General features: G+C 42.4%; 1 pseudogene; it reads right to left on the bottom strand.

Moving 5' to 3' along the window:
• Positions 1–234: 234 nt before the first annotated feature.
• Positions 235–21,794, bottom strand: LOC101732650 (annotated as a pseudogene).
• Positions 21,795–24,098: the final 2,304 nt, after the last annotated feature.

A 24,098-nucleotide genomic window follows, 5' to 3' on the forward strand; every position in this document is an offset into this window, starting at 1 on the left:
CTTTTCATCATATAAACATGGAGAAAATTTTCCGCCACTGTCTAGCCTTTATTTTACATTATTAAGTTTTAGTTTTCCTTTAAATTGGAGTAGTTTGTGATTTTATTTAGGCCTCGTGGTCAGTAGTGAGCTGTTTTTGTTCATTAGAACAGGGGTTCAGCTGTGTAATGCATTTTATATAAGCATTTTCAGCATGATAATCCCCAAAAAATGAAGAAGCTTAAGCTTTGTAATAAAAAAAACATTTATTTTACAAAAAAATAGAATTAAAAAAACAATAATGAAGTGTGGGGCCAGCCAGCAGCCTTATGCCAGCACTGTGCTTTGAGCAGGCTTTGTACATCTATAGAAAGGTCCCAGTTCCACGGTATCTCATTGCTCTGAGCCAGGCGTCCTCTCACACCTCCGTAGAACGTTCTATCATTCTGTAACAAACGAAAAATGCAGTTATAGTCTAGACATTTTTAACTGTAAAACATTCTAGTGAGTGGGGGGGGTGTTCAGTCCAGGTAGGCACAGAATATTTATCTCCTGCTTAGAGTGGTCTGTGATTGGCCTTTACCTGTCGTCCATAAGAAAATCCCTGTAAGAATTGGGGCTGCCCTCCTTGTGATATTCATCACTTTCCTCTGGCATCATACTGTGGAATAGAGGAGGGGGAGAGTTAGCCCCCACTGACAACTCTCATTGGTGCTGATTTTTTATTTTTGGTGGAAGCAGCTACTTATCGAGGCTGAAATGGGAACTTAATGTGTCTAAGGGCGACTAATCTCCCCGTGTACCAGAGCCCTAAGGGTAAAGGTGGCCACACACGTGGCGATCTGACGACATCGTCAGATCCGCCACACACCATCAGGGCTGAAACAGCAGATAAGGAGGTAGAAACAATAGGATTTCTACCTCCTTCTGCCGATTCAGCCCTGACGGCAGATTTTGGTCAGGTGCCTTCTATGGCGCCCAACCAAAATCTTTTAACCGGTCCGATCGGCGAGTCGACCAATATCAGCAGCCTCCTGCAATATCGGTCAACTCGCCGACATGCCATACACGCACCGAATATCGTACGAAACGAGGTTTCATACGATAGTATCGGTGCGTGTATGGCCAGCTTAACTATGGCGTGTGTGGGAAGCTACAAGCTCCAGAAAAAGTCTACGTTCCAATTTTTGAGGGCCCTAAATTAATTTTGCTGTGGGCTGCAGTAACAACTAGTTATGCCACTAGTTTTGTTGGATACATTTTGTTGAGGGTTTCCACCTGTATGGTTTTTAAAAAGGCTGTGCAGGTCAAAACAATCTGCCCAGTTTTCCAAATTAGGAAAACCAGACAGGACTCTCTGCCCCATGAAAGCATTATGCAGACAATGTGACCCCCCTGCCCGGAGTCACAGATGGAGAAAGGTGGCAACCCTAATTATGATCTATCAGTAGGCAATAAGTAGGTTACAAGAAAAACTGGTAATAGGTAATTAGTAGGTTTCAAGTGTTAAGGTGGCTATACATGGACCAATAAAAGCAGCGGATATCAGCAGCTAATTGGCCCATGTATGGGACCCTCAAATAGTCCTTCCTGACCGATTTCTGGCCGATATTCATCTTTGCTTCACACCCTGACTGCCTGCATCCAATCAAGATGGTCATACGTTGAAAGATCCACATCTTCACATGTTTAGCCACCTTTGATTACAAAACAATTCCATCAATGAACTTTTTATGCACCAAAAGCTGGATCAGAATTCCAGCACTCATTGCAGAAAGGAGCATCAGGAGGCACCTCCTGCCATTCCCCTAACTTGTGTGTCTGTGTAACATCCAAGTTACATGGCAGGTTGGGGGCAGGAGAGGGGGTACCTACGTGCCGCCCCCCCACACGTTATGGATACAGCACTGACTAATGCAGTTGTGTTGGCAGATACTGTATATTAGAAGGTTGGATGCCTTTTTAGAAGCTGAGAAAATACCCCAGTGAAATTAAATTGATGCAGGGACTGATTTCCCACTCAGGAGTCAGGACTAAAATTATTTTCCCTTGGGTTTTATTCCCTATCCTCAATAAAGGCTAAATTTCACTTAGTCAAAAAGGATGAATTTGATGGTTGGCTTTTTTTTATCATCTACTGTGCTACTATGAGACTGCCCCAGGTATAAGTGGAATGGAGCAATGCTGCTGCATGTAACTAGTGAGGGGATGAGTAGGACATATTAGGAGTATAAGTTACACAGGTGTGTGCTTTATACCTGAGCTCCTCCAGCAGGTGTTGCTTTTTCATGTCAAGGTTATAGTTTTCCACTCGCTGAGGGATGTCTGGCACAAACCAGGCGGCGACAAATTTTATACATACGGCCACGTGCTGATAGAAGAGAAAACATTATTAAGGGACACGAAATGCCTTTTATTCTATAGCGCAATCCTAGAGAAGGACAAGCAATACAGACAAACACTGCACATAGATTCCTCACCTCAAACACAATGAGAAAACCAAGTCTGGCAGCGAAAATGTGCCAAAACTGTGTTGAAAAGCTGTAATCGGCTGCAGAGCGATAGTCTCGGTACCTGCAGAAAGGAGGCAAACATTAGTCTAGCGGGAAGTTTGGGGTGCAAATGTCCAAACAGTCAATGGAAAGGATAGACAGGTACAAATAACTGGGCTGTTAAAGGTAGAAGGAAATAAATTCGAAGTCAGTAATTACAACTCAAAGATGTCACCGTGTGCTCCTAGTTAAGATGAGCAAACCTGCTTGGCCATACATGTCTAAAGGTCTGGAAGGAATAGTTCAGTGTAAAAATGAAACTGGGAAAAATAGAAAGTTAGGCAAAAATGTAATCTATAAAGGCTGGAGTGAGCAGATGTCTAACACAATGGCCAGAACACTACTTCCTCCTTTACAGCTGTCTAAGCTGTTAGCAGTCAGTAACCAATCAGTGACTTGAAGGGGGTACCATATGGGACATGACTGTTTGGTTAGTTTGCTTAGACAAGGAGGAAGTTGTGTTCTGATCATTATGTTAGATATCCACTCACTATAGATTACATTTTTGCCTAACTAACTAAATTAGAAATATATTTTATTTTGCGCAGTTGATCTATTTTTTTAAAGGTTTTTTTCTTTATTTGTAACTGTAAATAAAATAAAATACAACACTTAATAAAACAGGTTACATAAGTAATATGGATGTTTGGTACAGTTGGCAGTTGATCTATTTACCCAGATTTTTACACTGAACTATTCCTTCAAGCAATGTGGCTCTAATTTCCAGGAAGAAGTGTGTGTGGCCCATTGTAGCTCTTATATCACCCTAATTGAGTTTTACCCACTTAATACTAACCCCTCTGTTATTTTTGTCAGACCATTGGAAGATAATGGTTTGGGCCTAGTTTCCTACCCAATCAGAGAACTTAATAACAGTCCTTGGAGGAGCACTAATTGGATCTCAGTAGATACACTGTGGGAGGATAGAGGGATGAATATTTTAGCAAAGAATGACTGTGTGGGCATCACAGGTAGTGAAGGTAGAAAGCTGTTTGTGAGGAAGGGTCAGGCTGGTATACATGTACATGTACAAGTCGTAGCGGGGAAAGACAGATACGTTTCTATATATGTCCCAGAGGGCGATGATGACAGAAAAGTCACTTCAGAAGGATAGATGTGTCTGCAGAGACACTGATCTATATCTAGCCAATCCCCATGAATGTTATTACATATCTGATCTGCTTGGGCTCAACACAAACACACATTTACCTGCACTCTGTCACATTCGTGTACAGAGACCGCGAGACCTGCGTCAGATCCTCAAAATCTTTTGTGTAGAATACAGACAAACTGGAATCAACGTATCCCGAAAGACAGCTGAGGCGGAGAAAGAGAACACATAACAGATTAATCCCTACACCTACCCCCTAATATTGTGTATGAGCGGTAACTGCGCTGCTTATTGTTATTGTTATATATCTGTTCTCTCTCGCTCCACCACCAGGGGGTCATCTATACAATTGGCACAGTGCAGAATTATTCACACAGTGTACATATTTGCCCTGCCTGTGTTAATATATATATTTACATGATGCAGGGCAATATGTTAACTGTGCGAATAATTCTGCGCTGCGCTCATTTTATAAAACCTTGTTCAAATTACGCTGCAACTTTGGTGGAGGAAAAAAACCACAATATAATTTGCGAAATTTTGTGCGTGATTTTTATTTCACGCAATTAGCAAAATAAAAAAGGAAAAGACGGACACAGCAGTGCAAAACATAAGGGTTTAGGGGAAACCCCGAGCCAAAACAACCATTGTCTCTGCGCAAACTTTATATATGACCCTCACTGACTTTTATTGGATTCCATCTTAGATGCCTTACTTTATTCCTTCTGTGTTTCCATTGGCACAAGGTCCATAAACATAGAGGTATATGAGCCTGGGGATGAAGTCAGATGTGACAGCAATGACCAAACCATTGGTAATGACAGCAAGAACCCCAACTGCCTCCAGAACCTGCAGCCAGATACCTGGGAAAAGAACAATGTGACAGGTAAGAGCAGTACGAATAGAGTTGCACGTTGGAAACAGTCAACTCCCCAGTTAACTTTTTCCTTTTCATTTATACATTCTCTTTCCCCCTGCTATGTTGAAGACTGTACCACTCCTTCTTGACAGTGGGGGATGCACCTAAATGAAGCTAGAAGCCCTGGTGGTGATGACCGAGGGGAAGCAGATTCTGTTTGGAAGTGGGCCCCTCTGAGACTGGCTTAATGTAAAGTAAGTTATTACCTATGTCATTTGCTTTTCTCGGCACAAAACGGCGTTGCAAACGTGTCATTTTGATGGCGTCCAGTCGTATCTCTAGTACATTGTTTAAAAAGGCAAGAACCGGTGCCAGAGGGAAAGCAGCCACGAAGATTGTAGTAAAGCTATACTGGATCACTGAGGACGAAGAGAGGAAGAAGTAGAGTTAACAGAAGACCAATATAAAATAATTGCAATATATATTTGCCAAATTAATGAAAATAAGTTATATGAAGAATATGAATGGATACAACGCTTTGGTGCACCTCACCCATTTCAAGGAATTCATCAAACAGGCTGAAGACATGAACAGCACCCAGCCTGTAGTTGGTCCTCCAACACTCTGCTGCGGAGTCTTCAGATCCATCCTCCCCATGCACCCTGCATCTCCGATCCTTCATAAGGCGCCATTTGTAGCTAAAGTACCTTTAGGGTGTGAATAGTAGGAACAGAACGTATCAGAACCGCTGAAGAATGCAGGCAGCACTTTCCTCAACTAGAATACAAGGACATGCAGTAACAGCAACACAGGGTATAAAGTGCAAAAAAATGGTAGTTTGTGCATGTTTTTTTGCACACTGCACCCAGCCTTATACTACCTAAATAAGCCCTGTTATCTCCTGTTACTCCCACTGGAGCATAGGATAGTCAAGAATGTTGATTCCCCCCTTATTTCTATACCAGGGGTCCCCAAACTTTCTTACTCATGAGCAACAGTCAAATGTAAAAAGACTTGGAGAGCAACACAAGCATCATAAAAGTTCATGGGGGAGCCAAATAAGGGCTAAGATTGGCTATTAGGCAGCCTCTATGCACACTATCAGCTTACAGGGGCTTTATTTGGTAGGAAATCTGGTTTTTATTCAACCAAAACTTGCCTTCAAGTCAGGAATTCAAAAATAACTCCCTGGTTTGGGGGCACTGAGAGCAACATCCAAGGGGTTGGTGAGCAACATGTTGCTGTGAGCCACTGGTTGGGGATCCCTGCTCTATACAGTGCCCAAAAGGTGCACTAAACCTAACCATAAATGTGTCCCACTGCATCCCCATGTTCTCTATAAGATACAAAATGTAATTATACATGGAAAACAATTCACCAATGAGAATTCTATTAAACACAAACCTAATTATAGATGCAATGGAATGCACCAATGAGAATGCAGCACTATGTCAGGCATCTTGCTGTTATGTTACATACAGAGATTATTGTGTCATAGTGGCTTTATTATATTACACTGGAAACAGATATGGGGGACAAAGGAACTTATTTAATGATGGGAAAACTGTGCCTAAAGCTCACTAATGGATTGTGCACAAAACACACCTGTCTTTGGCCTGAGCAAATGTCTCGTTGAGTAAAAGGGGTAGAAAGTGACAGTTCCTAGTATTATATTTCAGCACACCCCAATTAATCAAGCTGAAAAGTGACGAAGAGTTGTATCATTAAAGATGGCGGCTGGATAGATCACTGCTAGAGAAAACTGAGTGCTGGACTTCCTGAAATCTAAATGCAACAATTTTATCTTCACAAATCATGTATGGGGTGTATCCCCCCACCTTCCCTTCACTAATAAAGCACTGACCAATGAGTTAGTGCTGTTTTAATAAAGGGAACCATAGGCCGATGTGCTCTGAAACAGCATGCAGAGGCCTGTAGCTATTCAGCCATAAGCAAGTGCAAAAAAAATGGGCTGATTATGGACTTTATTTTGCATTTGGGTTCACAAATAAGCCCTGTAATGCTTTTAATTTTTCTCAAATCTGAATATACAAATCTTTTGTGGAGTATTTGGCCAAAGAGCATCCCCTTGTAGATTGTAAGCTCTTTTGGGAGGGCTCTCTTTACCTCTTGTATCCGTTATTGATTGCTTTATATGTACTCCTTGTAGATTGTAAGCTCTTTGGGCAGGGCTCTCTTCACCTCTTGTATCGGTTATTGATTGCTTTATATGTTACTCCTTGTAGATTGTAAGCTCTTTTGGGCAGGGCTCTCTTTACTTCTTGTTTCGGTTATTGATTGCTTATATGTTACTCTGTATGTCTAATGTATGTAACCCACTTATTGTACAGCGCTGCGGAATATGTTGGCACTTTATAAATAAATGTTAATAATAATAATAATCCCTAATAATCTTATGTCTCGGAGCTACTTCTAGTATGAAGCCTGGTAGAAAACAGACATAGATACAGATATTATAATTTGACGATAATTTCCCTCCAGTACTCACGGGGATAGATATTCCACACAGTTACTAAGCGTCTGTTTGAGGACCATGATCACGCACATCTGTGATGCAGCCACTGGGATGGCACTGTAAAGAAAGGAAGGTCAGCCAAACACAGCAGGCTTTAATGCCTCCATATGAACATTATGTGCCGCACTTACCTCCTCAAGCCTCCACTGCCCCGCGATTCTCACATAGTTTCCCGGGTACCCATTAATCCTACACAGAAATAAGTGGCAGACATTGGTATCATACATATATCATTTTTAGACTTTTGTATTCAGGATATTTGTTTTATTACTGCATGGATGAAGGTCTGTGCCTCGGGACCATAGTCCTGGGGTTTGTGCCCTGAAGCGTGGCTCTTTGCACTCCAAAGGGCCCATTTGCTAAACAATTTTCAGATAAAGTCATATTCTATTTTATTGTATTTCTAAATTTCGTTAAAGTTCCACCAGTTTTCCGTAAATTTTCGTTAAATTTCTACGAAAAAATCATACTTTGCGCAAAGAATACGATCATTTTGGAATTCGTTAATGCTTTGGTTACACTTTCATCGGGACTATCTTTTAGCCAGGTTTGATTTGTCATCCCATTGAGTCCTATGGAAGGCATCAAAGCCAGAAAGGTTTTCATGGCATAACGAACGAACGAACGAACACAAAAATATAGTGACTTTTGGAACACAATTGCGATATTTTCGTATGAACGATAAAAGCATTTTCAAGACATTTTAGAACTTCAAAAATTATCGTGGTTACTCCAAGTTTATACCATATCGATTTTTAAGCCCGGAAAAAAACTGATTTAATAAATGTGCCCCTAAGTGTAAAGAACTGCAACTCAATCTGAATGTAATTCTATCTAGTGCCCTTGCATGTTCCTCTGGAGTAATGAAAAATAAGCCCCATAATTACATTTTACATTATAGCACATGGAGATGGATTTGCAGTATCCCAAAAACCCGTGTTTGCGGTTAGGTGTAGTTGCACAATAAGATTTTGTGGTATAGACCACATTTTGCCATGTTGTTCAGATCTAAATGTAAAAAAATGTCACTCAGGAATGTCCAGATTGATTATAAGGCTGCTATGTAAGTGATAAATACATGGCAAGGGCCTTACCGTCCCAGAAAGAAAGCCACGTAGAAGAGAGATGAAAAATGTGTAACGAACTGAAATGTGAACACTTTGGTTGTGAAACTGTTTTCTCGCTCTGTGAATGTTCGAGGTTTCTCTGCAAAGAGATAAAGAAGGACAGGTTTGTAATGAACACTGCTAATTTAATGAGTATGAAGAGACTTATTGGTAGGAGCTTGATTTACTTACAGAGGGCAATGGAATTGCCCAAGGTACCAAGGAGATTGGATATAAATATCACCAGTGATGTTGCCCCTAGCAACCAATCAAATCTTTGCTTTTGATTTATAACTTGTAGGTGACTGTTCTAATCCATATTCCATGTTCTTATCCATATTTCCCCCCAAGAGCTCCCTATTTACCGTTAAACATACAGGAAGGAACTGAGAAGAAGGAAGGGCTAAAGTGAAACTGCCTTCATCTTGTTAAGTGCCAGAAATAACAGAAACCATAGATATTTCTTAATTAAAACAATAGGCAAAGCTATGTTCAGCAAAGTCCTATTCATTGTGTGTACTGTCCCTTTAAGTGCAAACTTAAACTTGAATATACAAATCTGCCATCTAAAAGCTGGTAAGTTCATGTAGTCAATGAGAGTTGTATTTGTAGAATTCAAGACATTTTATAATTCCATGTCTCAGGTGGCACTTTACCGGGAGGAGGGCCAAAGTGCCCCCTTACATTTTGATGCCATTATTGGTTATACAAAAACAACTTGCTATGGAAACAGAGTATTAATGGAACCCTGGACTCAAAAGCAGTTGTTACATCCAAGGGTCCCTTGTGCCTATAACGTCACACTTTATACCTCATACACAAAGGCCAGCACTAAGGCTTAGGCATGTGTATTGTGCCAGTCTTGCCTGTTTTCCTTCCTTGCACTGCATGGCAGCTTGATAACTGATACCCAGAATCTCCTCTGAAATAGTCCCTGGACCCTGACAAGTGTCTCTAACGCAGATAACTTACCCAGGTTACACAGATAGCCGGCTATAACCCGATTCACCTGTTAAGAGGAAAGAGGAGAGCAATGTAAGATACAACAGAAGTCTTGCAGTAGAGTTCCACCTCAAAAAGGTTCAATCATTATGGACTCCCAATGTCTTGCATCTCCTGACACCCCTGGCTTGCACATTCAGGATGAAGTTTGGCATGTGATGCTCATTGTAGTTCATGTCCCACCTCTATGTAATGTTGCTAAGTGCATGATAGGGGTTAAATTGCGCAGGCAGCCCCACATACAGAAACAGGTCCAAAACTTTCTTTCTGGAAGTGACAGTGAATGAGCGGAAGCAAGATGCCACATACGGAGAGCTTCACTGTAATTGCAAATGACTTAAGGTGGCCATGCACAGGCCCATTCTGGCTGCCGATATCGGTTCCTTAGACCAATTCGGCAGCTTATCTGCCCGTGTATGGGCAGTAACGACGGGCCTGTCCGACTGAAATTGGTCAGATCTCGATCGGGCAGGTTTAAAAATTAGTCGGATAGGCACGTTGATGCGGTCCCTGAACCGACGGATGCCTATACTTGTCGTTCTAATGCGAACGTTTGGCCCCAGGGACAAACAACCAAATTAGCCTGATATCGTCCACCCGTACTGTAAGTGGGGATTTCGGGAGAAGATCCACTTGCTTGGCAACCTCCCCAAGTGAGCGGATCTTAGCGTGTATGGCCACCTTTACAAATGAAACTGCTTCACAGTTTTAGATATACCACTCAAGAACCCACACAGGAGTGTGCCGGTAAGAACCTTCATAGGTGTGATGGGGGGTGATATTGGTCCTATATTTGGGTCAAATAGTTTTTGCTGGGGTGTCAAGTTAAACGTTTACCAGTCAGATGGCTGATACTGTAATGCATCTTGTACAACAGAGAATATTTGTATGTCTCTTGCCAGCACCTTTTTCTTATGTACTGTATTATAAAAGCTACCATACTATACACTAAAAAATGGCTAATGTGTTGTTAGGCAGTGAGAGCTCTATTGTGTACATTCCATGGGCCACAACTTAGTAACACACACAATGATGGATTCCCATTCCTGACTGGGCTGTGACACCGACAACATTTGAGATAGAGACAAACACACACATTATACCTTGGTCATGATGACGATAGTGAGGTAATGCAGAACTGCCCCTGACATGACTGCTGCGGTATTGGCATGTTCACGTAGGAATTCCCATGATGAGCGCATGAAGGACACAGTCACCACCACCCGATATATGACCAGAGCCTGGGCTATACCGATCAGAACTGCTATCTGTCATGGGAATCATAGAGAGTGGGTCAAACAACAGAAAGGTAAAAAGATAAGGCTGACGGCACATGTTTTCTAAGTGGAGACATAAACAATATCACCACTGCCATTTCCTATTCATTTTAATGCAAAACATATGCCCTAATTTGGAAAGAAGACATATATACTGTAATGGGTAAAGGAAGTAATGGACAACTAGTCAGTTCTTTGATCAGGCAGGTTTAAAAATTTCATCTGCAGAGGAACCATCAGCCAGGGACGGGCAGCTGAAGTGATGAGGAGCACAAAGTGGTAGGACTGTGCAAAAATAAATATTTCCCACAAAAAATGGGCTACCAAAAATCCCTCATTAGTAAGATATTAATACTGAGAAAATGTGCTCCTGCCCTTTGCAGAGATTGGCAGCATCTCAATTGTAAGCTCCACGGGACAGGGACCTCCATCCTCTTGTGTCTTTGACTCTTCTCTTAGTGCAACTGTATCTTGTATTTATGTGTGCTTATTGTAATACTTTGTATTTATCTATTATCTTAATAACCCCCTGTTTGTATTAATTTTTTCTACTGTACAGCGCTGCGTACATAAGTAGCGCTTTATAAATGAAGATATACATACATACATTGGCAATGGGGAGTGAGTTGCACCCAGGACAGGAATATGGATGTAGGGAATGAAGGGCCAGTTAAATGAAACAGAAATACATTACCACCACTGCAGCTCCCAAAAGAACTGCCATAGAGCGCCAGTATGAATGTTCATGTTTCTTAATTGTGCATTCTGGGTCATTTATCAGCTCCAAGGCGAGCTCCTCCTACAGAAAAAACATACACACAACGAAAACATACACACATGAAATTATAAATTACTTAGGCCACGGAATAATAATTTTATTTACAGTTTGGAACTATAAAATCTGCTTTTGGGTTTACTGAATTTCCCCAATTACCTCATCTTCGTCCCAGTTATAGAGGTTCCACCCGGAGACGGTATTTGCACGCGCTCTTTTCCACAGCTCCAGGAAAACAGTGGCTGCGGGGAAGGGAGAGCAAGGGCACAGTGTTATCTATCATGGCAGATCATTTGATCCCATCATTGAATCTTCATTGTGATAGCATGAAAATATATTTAATTGGATTTCCTTTCTTGGTTAGAGCCCCAGTGTAGTGATCCCTTAACCCTAAGCTACTGGCAGCAGCAAAGAGGCTCATTACAGAGAGTTAATTAACACTCATTAAACGTAGCTCATTTTAAGGGGAGGGAGCAAGGGTAGGTACAAAACCATAATCAAGTTTCCCCCCTTTTAAATAAAAAATAAGAAACTGTCGACTTTTAAATTAAGAACAGGTAGAAAACTTTTGGGATTCATTATGCGGAAACCTATTATCCAGAAAGCTCTGAATTACTGGGGGGCAAACTCCTATGGACATTTTAATCAAATAATTTTTTTTCTCTGTAATCATAAATAAGCACATTGTACATGATCCCAACTAAGATGTCATTACTCCTTATTGGAGGCAAAACAATCCTATTGGGTTTATTTTATGTTTAAATTATTTTTTAGTAGACTTATGGCATGGAGATCCAAATTACAGAAAGATCCCTTAGCTGGACAACCCTAGCATGCAGGATAATACTGTAGGTCCCATACCTGTATAATCCTTATACATTTGGTTCATGCTGAACATAGTTCGGAGTTGCTCTTGTAAGTTTTGTAACATGCTTAAGGGTGAAGACACACAGAGCTACTTGTAGCAGCTACTTGTCACAGCTACTAAAATAGACAATGCTGATCATTTACTGATAATTGTCTCTACATGTGTTTTAGCAGAGGCAATTCTCAGTATTGTCTACGGCCGGGGTTTTTCTGGTATTTAGGAGCTGTGACAAGTAGCTGCTACTAAGTAGCCCTGAGTGTCTTCACAATAAGTCTCTCAGGATGATTGGCTCTGTTCTGTAGTTATAATATTTTATAGCAAATTAAACAGCTATATTATTGCATTAAATATCATATCTGTATCTACTTACCCCAGACGGCCATGAACATGGCAAAGAAAACGGTGCCTTCATTGTCAAACAAATGTGTCACCTGCAAAGGATGGTACCATATTAGTCATGGCAATAAGAATAAAGGGATAAGGCTTGGTCAGACATATACGTATACTTGATGTATCTATACAGATGTATATAATGTATGTATATTCACCTTGGCATATGTACAGGTATCCGACAGGGGCCAGTAGGGGCAGTTCTGATCACACAGAGGACACATGAGTGTGTTGTTGGCTGTGCAGATCTCTTGGCTAATAACAGAGAGAATACAATGAGAACCTGGTACCAACACAGAGACATAAGTTGACTTTTGCACAAGTATCGGGCAACGCAGAGAACATATAAAAGGGTGATATAAAACATGATATAGAAAGAAACTGAAACATTATTCAGATACATTCATCCTATAGTACTTTAGCAGATGCCAGGCCTGGAATGGCAATCTGTGGATTATGGCAAATGCCAGGGGGGCTGCTGTAAGATGCCATAGGCAGTCACTATTTATTTGGGCTGGTGGGGGCGCTATTTACGTCCACTTTTCTGGTGTTCGACTGTTTGGGCATTGTCTAATTGACTGGAACAGCAGGAAGTGAAGAGGAGCTGCAGTTCCTCCTCACTCCCTTTCAGCTGACCCATGGAAATTTGCCATACGTCTCCAGAGAGCCAGGTAGTATGGTCAAAAACAACGAGCTTGAGTATGTTTAGAAGTTGTAATTGTACAGTAGAGGCACTGCCACAAGGAGGCAAGCTGAAAATCTCGCCTCACGTGGCCCCACAGGTTGCCATGGGCGGCAAAAAGCCACTTGGAGCCAAAATTCTGGTGGTTACATTTTGGTTATTCTAAAAGGAGAAAGTGCAATTGTGCTCTCTGCACGAGCGTTGCAGCTCCCTCTCGACTTGCTGCATAAAACTGTATGTGCATTGGGGGGGGGCAGCATTAGGAAGGCATCCACGGGGCAGCAGAGAGGCCAGAATTGTCCCTGTCTGCTGTCCTAGGTATTCTTAAAACTGTGACTGAATGACTGATACACCTATACGTTTCTGTATCTTTACTTATTTTATGAGCTACGTGGGGTCCTGACCAAACCTTTGACCTTCATGGGGGGTTAAACTAAAAAATTTTGACAATCACTGATATAGGGTGTAAGGAAAATAGGTGATTCACAGAAGAAGATAGAGAGAGAGAACAGAACAACGCCGTACAGATGGCACTTAGAGCTTTTAGCAAGTCAAGGAATGTGACTGTTTAATGCCTGTGTAGGGACCCATAGGGTTAAGTTCCCTATGGCTTTACTTCCCTACTTTTCCTTATCTGTAGTGTTATAGGGCAGAAGCCCCTGTACTTAGTTTACAGTGTAAAGCTATCCCTTATAGGTTTAGCCTGGTTGTACACGCCCCCTGCAGGCTGATATAGTGTCTGGCAGGAGGGTGTGACTTCCTCTTTTGGCTGCATGCTGTGCCCTAGGCAGAGCCCCAACTGAGCCTGGGTACAGATCCGGCCCAGTAGCCACAATTCCATCCAAATTTAAGTCGGGACAGGGCCCCGTGAATGAGGAAAAGACAGCATAGTAATATATGTAATAGCACCCTCTAGGAGGTGTGAGTTCAGACAGAATTATACAGAAAGAGCAGCCATTTGCTCCATCAAGGATAATAGCAAAGGAGTAGTCTTCCTACTAGGCCTTTATTGCCTTATTGTAGGGACACAGAAGTGCTAGGGAAATAGGTTAGCAAATATGCCTTGCCCTAACCTCCAAAAGAGCATGGGACTATGCCGGTGAGCTTTCCTACCTATCACGCTGTTGCTGTTCTACCTGCCCAACCTCTTGATGAGAAGGGATATCCAGGGGAGCATCATACTTCTGCTATTGATCCATCTTTACATCAATTGTATAACTGCATGCTGATCTGTGTAACAACTGAGTGAGTATATTGAAATACCCTGAATACCCTTGTCTTGGACAATAAAGTACTATCCAGTTATTCTGCAAGAGCTCCTGGGGTCCTATTACTTTAACCTATTGCACAACACCAGTGTGAGTTGTAGTTCAACAACACCATCTAGCCCCTGACATAGCTCCCATATAGCGGAGGCCCATCCTGGGAAAGGGGGTTGCATGTAACACATGCTCTAAGTCCAAACTAGCCTGGTAATAATACCACTATTAAGCCAAACAAGTGTTACACCTGCTTTTTGCTATATACAGTATACCTGTAGTATGCTAGCTGCTAAGATATACTCAATAATGCTGTATTTTACCATATATAGTGTGCTAGCTGATAAGAAGTATACTTTTCTTGTATTCTTTTTGGAGGTAAACATATATAAAGCTGGGTTTGGGGGGAGGCACTTTGACTTCAACCTGGACTTCAAAGTGCCATGGTGTCTGGTTTTGTTGGAATTGCTGCTGAGCCATTGTTTATGTGGACTGGGTCCCTCAGCGATCAGTGCTAAGTATCAAAATATCTCTATATATTTATTTTTACTTGTGTGTGTGTCAGTTTATTCACTCTACAGAACTAAAGGTGGCCATACACGCTAAGATCCAGGCCCGAATTTGTGGCGAGGCCACAAAGGCCCAAGCCTAGGGCGGCACAAACTTAGGGGTGGCATGCCACCCCGCCGCAGCAAAATTTTGCTCCCATACAGAGCAATTGGGACCTCTCCCCACTGCTCCATATGGGAGCACATGCATGCTCGTGGGGGGGTTGTATAGTGTTTGTGCATGCACACAGGGGGGGTTAGGGGGGCGCAGAATGGGGGTGGCCTCGGGGCGCCCGGATTAGAGATCCGGCACTGCTAAGATCTGCTCGCTTGGCGAGGTCACCAAGCAAGCGGATCTTCTCCCAATATCCCCAACTATGGGAGGGCGATATCAATCAAACTAATTTGGTCGTTTGGCCAATGTGCCAAAAGATTGCATTAGAACAACGAGCATAGGTGTCCGTCGGTTTGGGGACTGCATCAACGAGCCGATGCGGTCCCCAATCCAACTAATTTTCTAACCTGCCTGATCGAGATCTGCCCGATTTCAGGCCAGATGTCAGTTGGACAGGCCCATCGTTAGTGCCCATACATGGGCCGATTAGCTGCCGAATCGGTCTAAGGGACCCATACCGGTAGCTAGAATCGGCCCGTGTATTGGCATCTTAACAAGGGCCCTTCTCAATACATAGGGTGAAAAAAACAGAAATAGAGAGAAATACTATGTAAAAAGATCTAATAGAAAGACATAGATATTGATTGAACAGATATTGGCTGTATAGAAAAGACAGAGGTTCAGCAGCCATGTAACAGCGATAGAGATGAGCAAGAGATAGAATGGTGGTGTTAGAGGAACAAGAGAGACACCAGCATGCACAGTGGGAGTATGCGTGTAACAGTCGTGTAGGATGTATGTGCTGCTATTGCTGCTATGCCAGGCAGGTACAGGCTTGTACAGTTAATGTGAATATCTCAGCAGTTCCCAACCTGTAAGCCTGTCAGTAATGGAAAGGGGGGTCAACCTGAAGGTTATTAGCATTATGGTTTTGGGGGCTTACTTACTGCCTTTCAGCATCCACACATCAATATGAGTGGCCCCAATAATGTAGCACCATCTGCACAGGCAATAGGCCATGTGTACTGTATTGGTGCCGTATTGGTACTGTATTGGTACCATATTGATACTGTATTAGTACTGTATTGGTACTGCATTGGTACTGTATTAGTACCGTATTGGTACTGTATTGGTACTGTATTAGTACCGTATTGGTACTGTATTGGTACCGCATTGGTACTGTATTGGTATGGTATTGATACTGTATTGGTACTGTATTGGTACTGTATTAGTACCGTATTGGTACTGTATTGGTGCTGTATTGGTACTGCATTGGTACTGCATTGGTACTGTATTGGTGCTGTATTGGTACTGTATTGGTACTGTATTGGTGCTGCATTGGTACTGCATTTGGTACTGTATTAGTACCGTATTGGTACTGTATTGGTACTGTATTGGTGCTGTATTGGTACGGTATTGGTACTGTATCAGTACTGTATTGGTACTGTATTGGTACTGCATTGGGTACTGTATTGGTACTGTATTGGTACTGTATTGGTACTGTATTAGTACTGTATTGGTGCCGTATTGGTGCTGTATTGGTACTGTATTGGTACTGTATTGGTACATGGAATGGCATACCTTATCTGGCTGTTGTCAAAATGTACAAATCCATAAAAGAAAACAATGAGTCCGACCACAGCAGCGTAGAGTAGCATGATGGTGTACCAGCCGAGCCAGGCAAAATACAGCGCCACTTTCTCCCCATAATACGCCCTGCGTTATCATATAGTGGAGAGAAAATACAGTTACAGTCAGGCAAATAAAATGCAGTCGTCCGCACCCAAAATGATAAAGGGCACTACCTATAACTGATCAGAATCATAAGATCAAAACCAAACTTGCTACAATATGTGTTTCCTATCCCAGACCTGGGCAGAAAAAAAACATCTAACGGCATAATAAACACCCAATAAAACAAGGCGACACTTACCAGCTTATTGAATGATAAAATTAATCTAAAGGGATTGTTCACTTTTAGCATGATGTAGAGTGATATTCTGAGACAATTTGCAATTGGCCTTCATTTTTTTATTAATTGTGGTTTCTGAAGTATTTAGGTTTTTTTGTTCAGCAGGTTTCCAATTTGGAATTTCAGCAGGTATCTGGTTGCTAGGGTCCAAATTACCCTAGCAACCAGGCAGTGGTTTGAATGAGAGACTGGACTATGAAAAGGAGAGGGACTGAATAGAAAAATAAGAAGTAAAAAATGACAATACCAATGAAATTGGCAATAGTTTTTGGCTGCCGGGCATCACAGACCCCCATATGAAAGCTTGAAAGAACCATAAGATGAAGGAAAATAATTAAAGAATTAAAAAAAAAATGAAGACCAACTGAAAAGTTGCTGAGAATTTGCCATTCTATCACAAACTAGAATTTAACTTGAAAGTGACCCACCACTTCATAGCTTCATTCATAGGTTCCCCCCTGAGGTAGATAAAAAGTGACTATAGAAGGGTGTAGCCCTTATATATAGGATGATATTCTCCAGTATCATGGTAGCCTGATTAGAAATTAAGCAGCCCTAACTGAGTATCTCAAACTTTAATTTGCTCCCTTGTGTCATTGGACAATTGGACATGCCTGTCCTAGAGCATTGCCATAAGCTCCGCCCCTGTGGCCCTCACCTGATTTCCTCTATGGGCTGAACATAAATGATGTCTCGCCACCTTGCCCATTTCTTTTTGAGTCCCTCTCTGGTTTGATCTTTGCGCTGAGCAGAAGGGAAGAACATTACAGGTTAAAGTCCATTACTAGTATCACTGTTGCACAATAATTGCACTAATGTGTATTTAAACTCACTGTGTGCAAAGGAAATGCTGCCTCGAAAACTTGCGTTTTGATAAGGTCCTGCAGTTTTTCTATGGAAAAGGATAAAAACACATAATGAAAGGAAAGGATTAAAAAAAGGCTTAGTTACTAATGCAACAGCGAAGTGTCAATTAAAATGCTGTTCAGAAACACACAGCTGTCAGGGTGAGCAGACACACAGGTGCCCTGGGAAGAACATCTTTTAGGCTGATGCCACACGTGGCGTTTTTACGCAGCGTATTTTCTAATTCTCTCAGCGGCTGAAAAACGCCCGATATCATCATCCATAGAAATAACTTGAAAAGACTCGAGGCAAACCACACAATGCGTAAATACGCTAGAAAACGCCTTAGCACAATTTTTCAAGTGTTGGCCGAAATACGCCAGTATTTGCAAAGCAAGCTATTCCTATGTATACACAAAGGCAGCAGCCAGACCTAGCGGAAATACGCAGCGTTTTTTACTATTTCGCACTATTTGCACCATGGGAAACGGGATTTGCTACGTCACCAGTACTTGGCTGAAAAACGCCATAGTCAGGGGCTGTGTGGCTTGTGCGGCGTTTTTAGGCTGAGAAAATACGCAGCGTAAATATGCCACGTGTGGCATCAGCCTTAGGGCACCCGCTGCGGTTTGAATCTTCTACACGACTCACACCATATGAACCATATTTACAAAGTAGGGTAGAAATTCTAAATGTTATGTTTTGGGCTTCTGTACCAGCCCAAGGCAACCCCGGCCCATTACCAGGGCAGATCTGTGCCCCCAAAGATGCCCCCAGTAGCCCCTGTCTTCTTTTCTGCTGATTCCCAGCATATGCTCTGTGCTACTGTCATTTACCTGAGCTTAGGGACTGACTCACTGTATATTTAGAATATAAATATTACTATATACGGCTAATTTGTAAATAATTTAGATTTTCAGTAAGTGGCAACTCTGAAACAACTGCAATTAGCATCAGATTATAACAATCAGCCCTGTAGCCTCAGCTCCTGTACCACGAGAACCTCTTTTTTTGCAACCCCTAAGCTTAGCTTCCCAACAGCTGCCCAGAGCGCACTAAGCACGTGCAGTGCCACTGACACTCATAACAGAATCCAAGATGGTGACCCACTGTGACCACTTTGAAGGCCTGGATCATTATTGTTATAGAGATACTGAACCTTTAGTTTGGTACATTAAGCTCAGGATACAAAATATGTCAATTGTAGGCACACATTTATGGTGGATTTTGAGCAATAACTTTGCATCTGTTGTTGCTTCTGCACACTGCACTTGCATTAGCATTACCCACAATGCAGCATTCTCCCCAGAATTCCAGCAGGTATCTAGTTTGCAGAGCACATTTTCCTCACTGCAACTGTGCGCAAGTGCATTCCGTTCTGGCACATTGCTTCAATAATAAGTGTCTGAGTCATTTGCTGCAATTCCAATGTGGCTATGGACACAACCTACTGAAGAAACCGTAGAGCTGCTGTTAATTCCAGGGTTCCCATGTGCTCATGTGTGGTGTTGTGCACAGTTTATCAGCAGAGACTCAGCTGGCACCTTGGCAGGGTCGGACTGGGGGTGCAGGGCCCACCGTGGCTGCTGCCCAAGGGGCCCCACACACCCCCCAAGGGACCCCTGCCATGGTTCCCACACACACCCCCGGCCCCCGCATACTTAGGTGCATTGGGAGAGGGGGAACTGCGGGTCCCGGAGTGCCCAGCCGGGATTGGTTCTGGGCCGGTGGGGCCCATCTGTTTTTTTCCTGGTGCCCCACCTGCCCAGTCTGACCCTGCACCTTGCAGCTTGCTGTAACTTGCTTAGGACCATGTATGTACGAGTGCCTTTGTATATAGCATCAATGTATTCACAGCTCTTTTCCCACTTTAGGGCTTTGCAGTCGTACTTATGTTCATATATTATCAGGTTATTTGTGGAGGTGACAGTATTTGATCTAATAGAAAACTTTTGCATTCAGTAATAATTTGATCATTAGTAAATCAGAGTTATCAGACACAACCATAATCATATAATGTGTTGGCTACAGTACCTTCCTTTCCTCTGAATAGAATGGCAGTATTGTGAAGAATGAAATGTACAATTCGAATCCTGTAAATTATAAAGAGGTGAGATATTAATAGTCTGCATACCCTTCAAACATAATATCAGCCACAAAACTTCATGTGTAAAATTGACACTTGGCGGTTAATGTTTTTCATTTCTTTAATAAAAGTAAATACAACTGGACCTGTTGTGTCCAAATCATTTGACCGTTACATTTATCTCTGTGATTCTGTGGGGCTCACTGCAAATGTGGATATTATTAACGGAACCGAACTTGCAAAATGGCCGTTAGTCTCACCTGCTTGTTGGAGAAACTGGGCTTTCAATGGATGTGTGGCCCTTATCTGGGTTATGCAGTAGCCGGACATATTTGTGGAAGATATCTGTAGGGGCCCGGACACCATAAAACGTTACCTTTCCATCCCGGACTTTCTGTGGAACAAGGTAAAAGAAAGAAATGTTGTTAGATCCAAAAGAGAGATGATGTCGGCCTTGTTGTTCCATAATAGAAGCATTTCAAGTGCTGCTGATACTCCAGGAATCAGATGTTGGGGGTTAGGGGTGTAACTGATATGTAACCCCACATAAAATATACAGCCATGTTAGTTCCACATAGGGATCCATGGGGTGGGGGACTGAAACCACCAATTATGAGAGCCACCATTTTAAGGGAAAGGAAACCCATTATGTGCCCCATGCAAATTATTACCATGGAACCATTTTGACCTTAAGAAAAACAGTACAAATTATAATGAAATGCTGATGTGATGATATATAAAGTAAAAGTCTATCTGAAACCCCTCCAAGTAACATTTGGGCAGCGACTCAGACAAACACTCCAAAGTTTGCCCCTATGTGATTGGCATGCCCATACACGTGAAGATCCTCGCCAAGCGAGCGGATCTTCTCCCGATATCCCCACCTACGGGTGGGTGATATCGGGGAAAATGTAGGCTAATTCGATCGTTTGGCCCTGGGACAAACTTTAATGGTGGCAATGGGGCAATCGGTTCGGGGACCGCAAAGATCCAATGCGGTTCCCGATCCGACTAAATCTTTTAACCTGCCCAATCAATATCTGACCAATTTCAGGCCAGATATCGGTTGGGCATGCCCCTCGTTCCTGCCCCTACATGGGCCGATAAGCTGCTGAATCAGTCCAAGGGACTGATATTGGCCAATGCAATCGGCCCATGTATGGCCACTTTAAGTGCTACTGCATGTACTTGTCAGGCTGAGGGCCATAAAAATTCTTTGCCCCATTGGTCTCCAGTTGGAGATGGACAGCGCTACACAGGAAGAATACATTTCTTTCATAGGTTCACTTTATGCTAGCAATGCCATTAGTCTGAGGTAGGTCCTTGTGCCAGGCTCTGCCCCTGACCTTCCTGTTCCACCCGGACCCACTGCAGTCCTGCCCCCTATAATGATGCTAGACCCCCTTTTAACTATTGGCCTCAGAAAACTGCCTGGAAAGGCCCAATGTAATTCCACCAATGAACAGAGGGCACTAAAATCTAGGACTAATATGTGCCTGTAAGTTTATGGTACATCCCCACCAAGTGTGGAGCAAGGTGCACAGTAAAGAGTGCCCAGCGGTTACAATGCAGGGACTTGCACTGCACTTTCAGTCTATGCCCAGGGAAAGGCTTCCCATGAGAGAACTCTTCTGACCTTGGTCTTAAAGCCTTTCTTAAGTAGAACAGAAATGTAATGTTGTCTCTTCTGTTCTTCAGGGCTGTCACTGGATGTGGGTTTGCAGACCAGCACGTAGTCCCAATTTATATCCTGGAAAGAAATAGTAGGATTATTAACACAGACCGAGAGACCAAGCAGCAAAGCTCTCAAACACATGACGCCCACAAAGCAAACAAAAGCCTTATATACAGGTCTTTCTACCATCATCTGCAATATATTTGTTTCTGATTAGAGCAGAGATGGAGCTCACTGGAAAGCAGGCATATTTAGGGGGCTTTAAAGGGGCGCCCCTGTGTGTTTGGGCCTGGCTTTTGTGTGCTGATTGGGAAGAAACAAAAAATGTCCCAGATTTTGATTCAGCGATGGCACAAATGCAGTGGGATGTGAAAAGTCGGAAATGTAATATAATTAAATAAATTACCATTTATAGGGCTTTAATTTAATTTCTCTGCTTTCCTAGAAAATTCATTTACAGTTGTTTAATGATCTTGTACATGATTTGGGGTAAAGGCAGAAATGGAGGCAGCAGGGCAGAGCTACCATAAGAAATCATGCAATCCCTTCCTACTTAAGCTGGCCGTACAGGGGTAGATTTAAGATGCCAATTCCATTCCTTCTGACCTAGTCAGCTGCTTCTCTGCCCTTCTAGATGGCCTGCCTGACAGATATCTGACCAAAAAGTGGGCACATACTGTATCTACCGGCAGGTTTGAAAATCCCATTAGAAAAGGACTGCATCCATGTATTTATGTGCTGCTCTCCCAATAGACCTGCAGGGGCCTCTAATATTAAATAATTGACCTGAGAGCCAAAGATCGGATCAGCCTAAATTTGCACATATGGCCATATGTAGCTGTCAGGGCCCTCTGGGGGGGGGGGGCAGGTTATTATCCCACTATCTGCCAGCTAAGTAGAATGAAGCCCCAAATATAAAAATAATTAGACCATCTTCCAATATGACATATGGCATTACATACAAATACTCCCCCCATACAATGGCAAACTCTACCAACTCCACAGGAAATCCCAACTTTTCTTGGGCCCCAAATCTAGATCACTGTGTCTGTTCAGGGTATAAAAGGAATTCCCCAGCACAAGATGGGCCTAGATATACAGCAACCCCCCCCCATCTACCCCCTGCCTACCCCTACTTCTGGCCTAGATCAGGAGCTACTGACATTCATTTCTACAGGGTCTGCCATGTATAGTATTATGTCTAGTCTAGACTACTTATATCCCAACACTACAGGATCATGCATGTGGCTTGGTGCTAACAGAAACTGTGTGTGGCTAGTTCCATAAGAAAAGGAAACTGTGTGGGTGGAAGGTAGATCCTAGAACCACAGGTGTGTCCCGGCCATTCATGCTTGTACAAAACAAATATCATTGTTAGTTTGGTGCGTTTCTAAAGCACTAATAGATCTAAAGACTAATAGAATACACTTATTTTTTTTTTTTTTGGTAACATAAAGGGGATCTAAATGCTGTTGCTGATTGACTCTTACATAGCCGTTGCTGGGCTACAAATCCCAACAGATGTAACATGTTATGATGGGGCCCAATAGTGCAACGGTATCAGGTTTGTATTCATTAAACAATATTGATTAATGTCACTTTGTCCCAGTTCTCCAAGATAAGCAGTTTCATTACAACGCAAAGGAATGGATCTGGAGCTGGAAGCTTACATCTATCACAAATCTACTAGAGCAGTATGGTCTCCCTTCTGGTGTTGATTGATAGGATGGAAACAAGATTCTCATTGGTGAATTCTCTTGCATCTGTAGTTAGTTTTTATCTCCTTTAGAGAAGTAGGGGGCATGGATTAATTTTACATCCTTTCTCTGCCTCTTGAGCTCTTATATATCTGCTAATAACCTCTTAAATGATGGGTCAAAACTTGATAGCGTCTATTCATCATCAGCTATTAAAGGGTAAGAGATATGAGGAGTCATTTACCAATGAAAGTGCCATTTCAGATGCTAATCGCCATGTTTGTTATGCTTTGCTCTCGATGTTTTGCATGGACACAATTGTGTCTACTTTTGAGGCAAATAAGGTGCAGTTGTGTCTAGCATTGTCAGAATGAAAGCTGAGCTGCTTCTACTGAACCAACTGATGCAAGTCATTGTGGGAACCATGAAACTACCACCAGGCCCAGGGTAATGGTAGCACAAGGATTCCCCAGCATGAGTAGCAATCAGAAGAAGCAGGACTGACGCATTGGCAACTAAATGGAAGCCCAAGAGTGTGTTTGGATGCAAGTAGCCTGATGAATTGTGTCAATATTTACTCTCTTTTGCATCCATTTTAGAGAACCTGAAGGTGCCTTCATAAATGACCCCTTTAGCCTCAATGTATCAAAGTAATATGAAGTATGCTTCTTGTTATACCTTAACTTATGGTTTACATTACAAGGATAAGAAAATAACCCGATGGGGGAAAAACTTATAGTTTTTCAAGTGAAAATTGTGTTAA

This window comes from Xenopus tropicalis, chromosome 4 (assembly GCF_000004195.4).
Source record: "Xenopus tropicalis strain Nigerian chromosome 4, UCB_Xtro_10.0, whole genome shotgun sequence".
NCBI lineage: Eukaryota > Metazoa > Chordata > Amphibia > Anura > Pipidae > Xenopus > Xenopus tropicalis.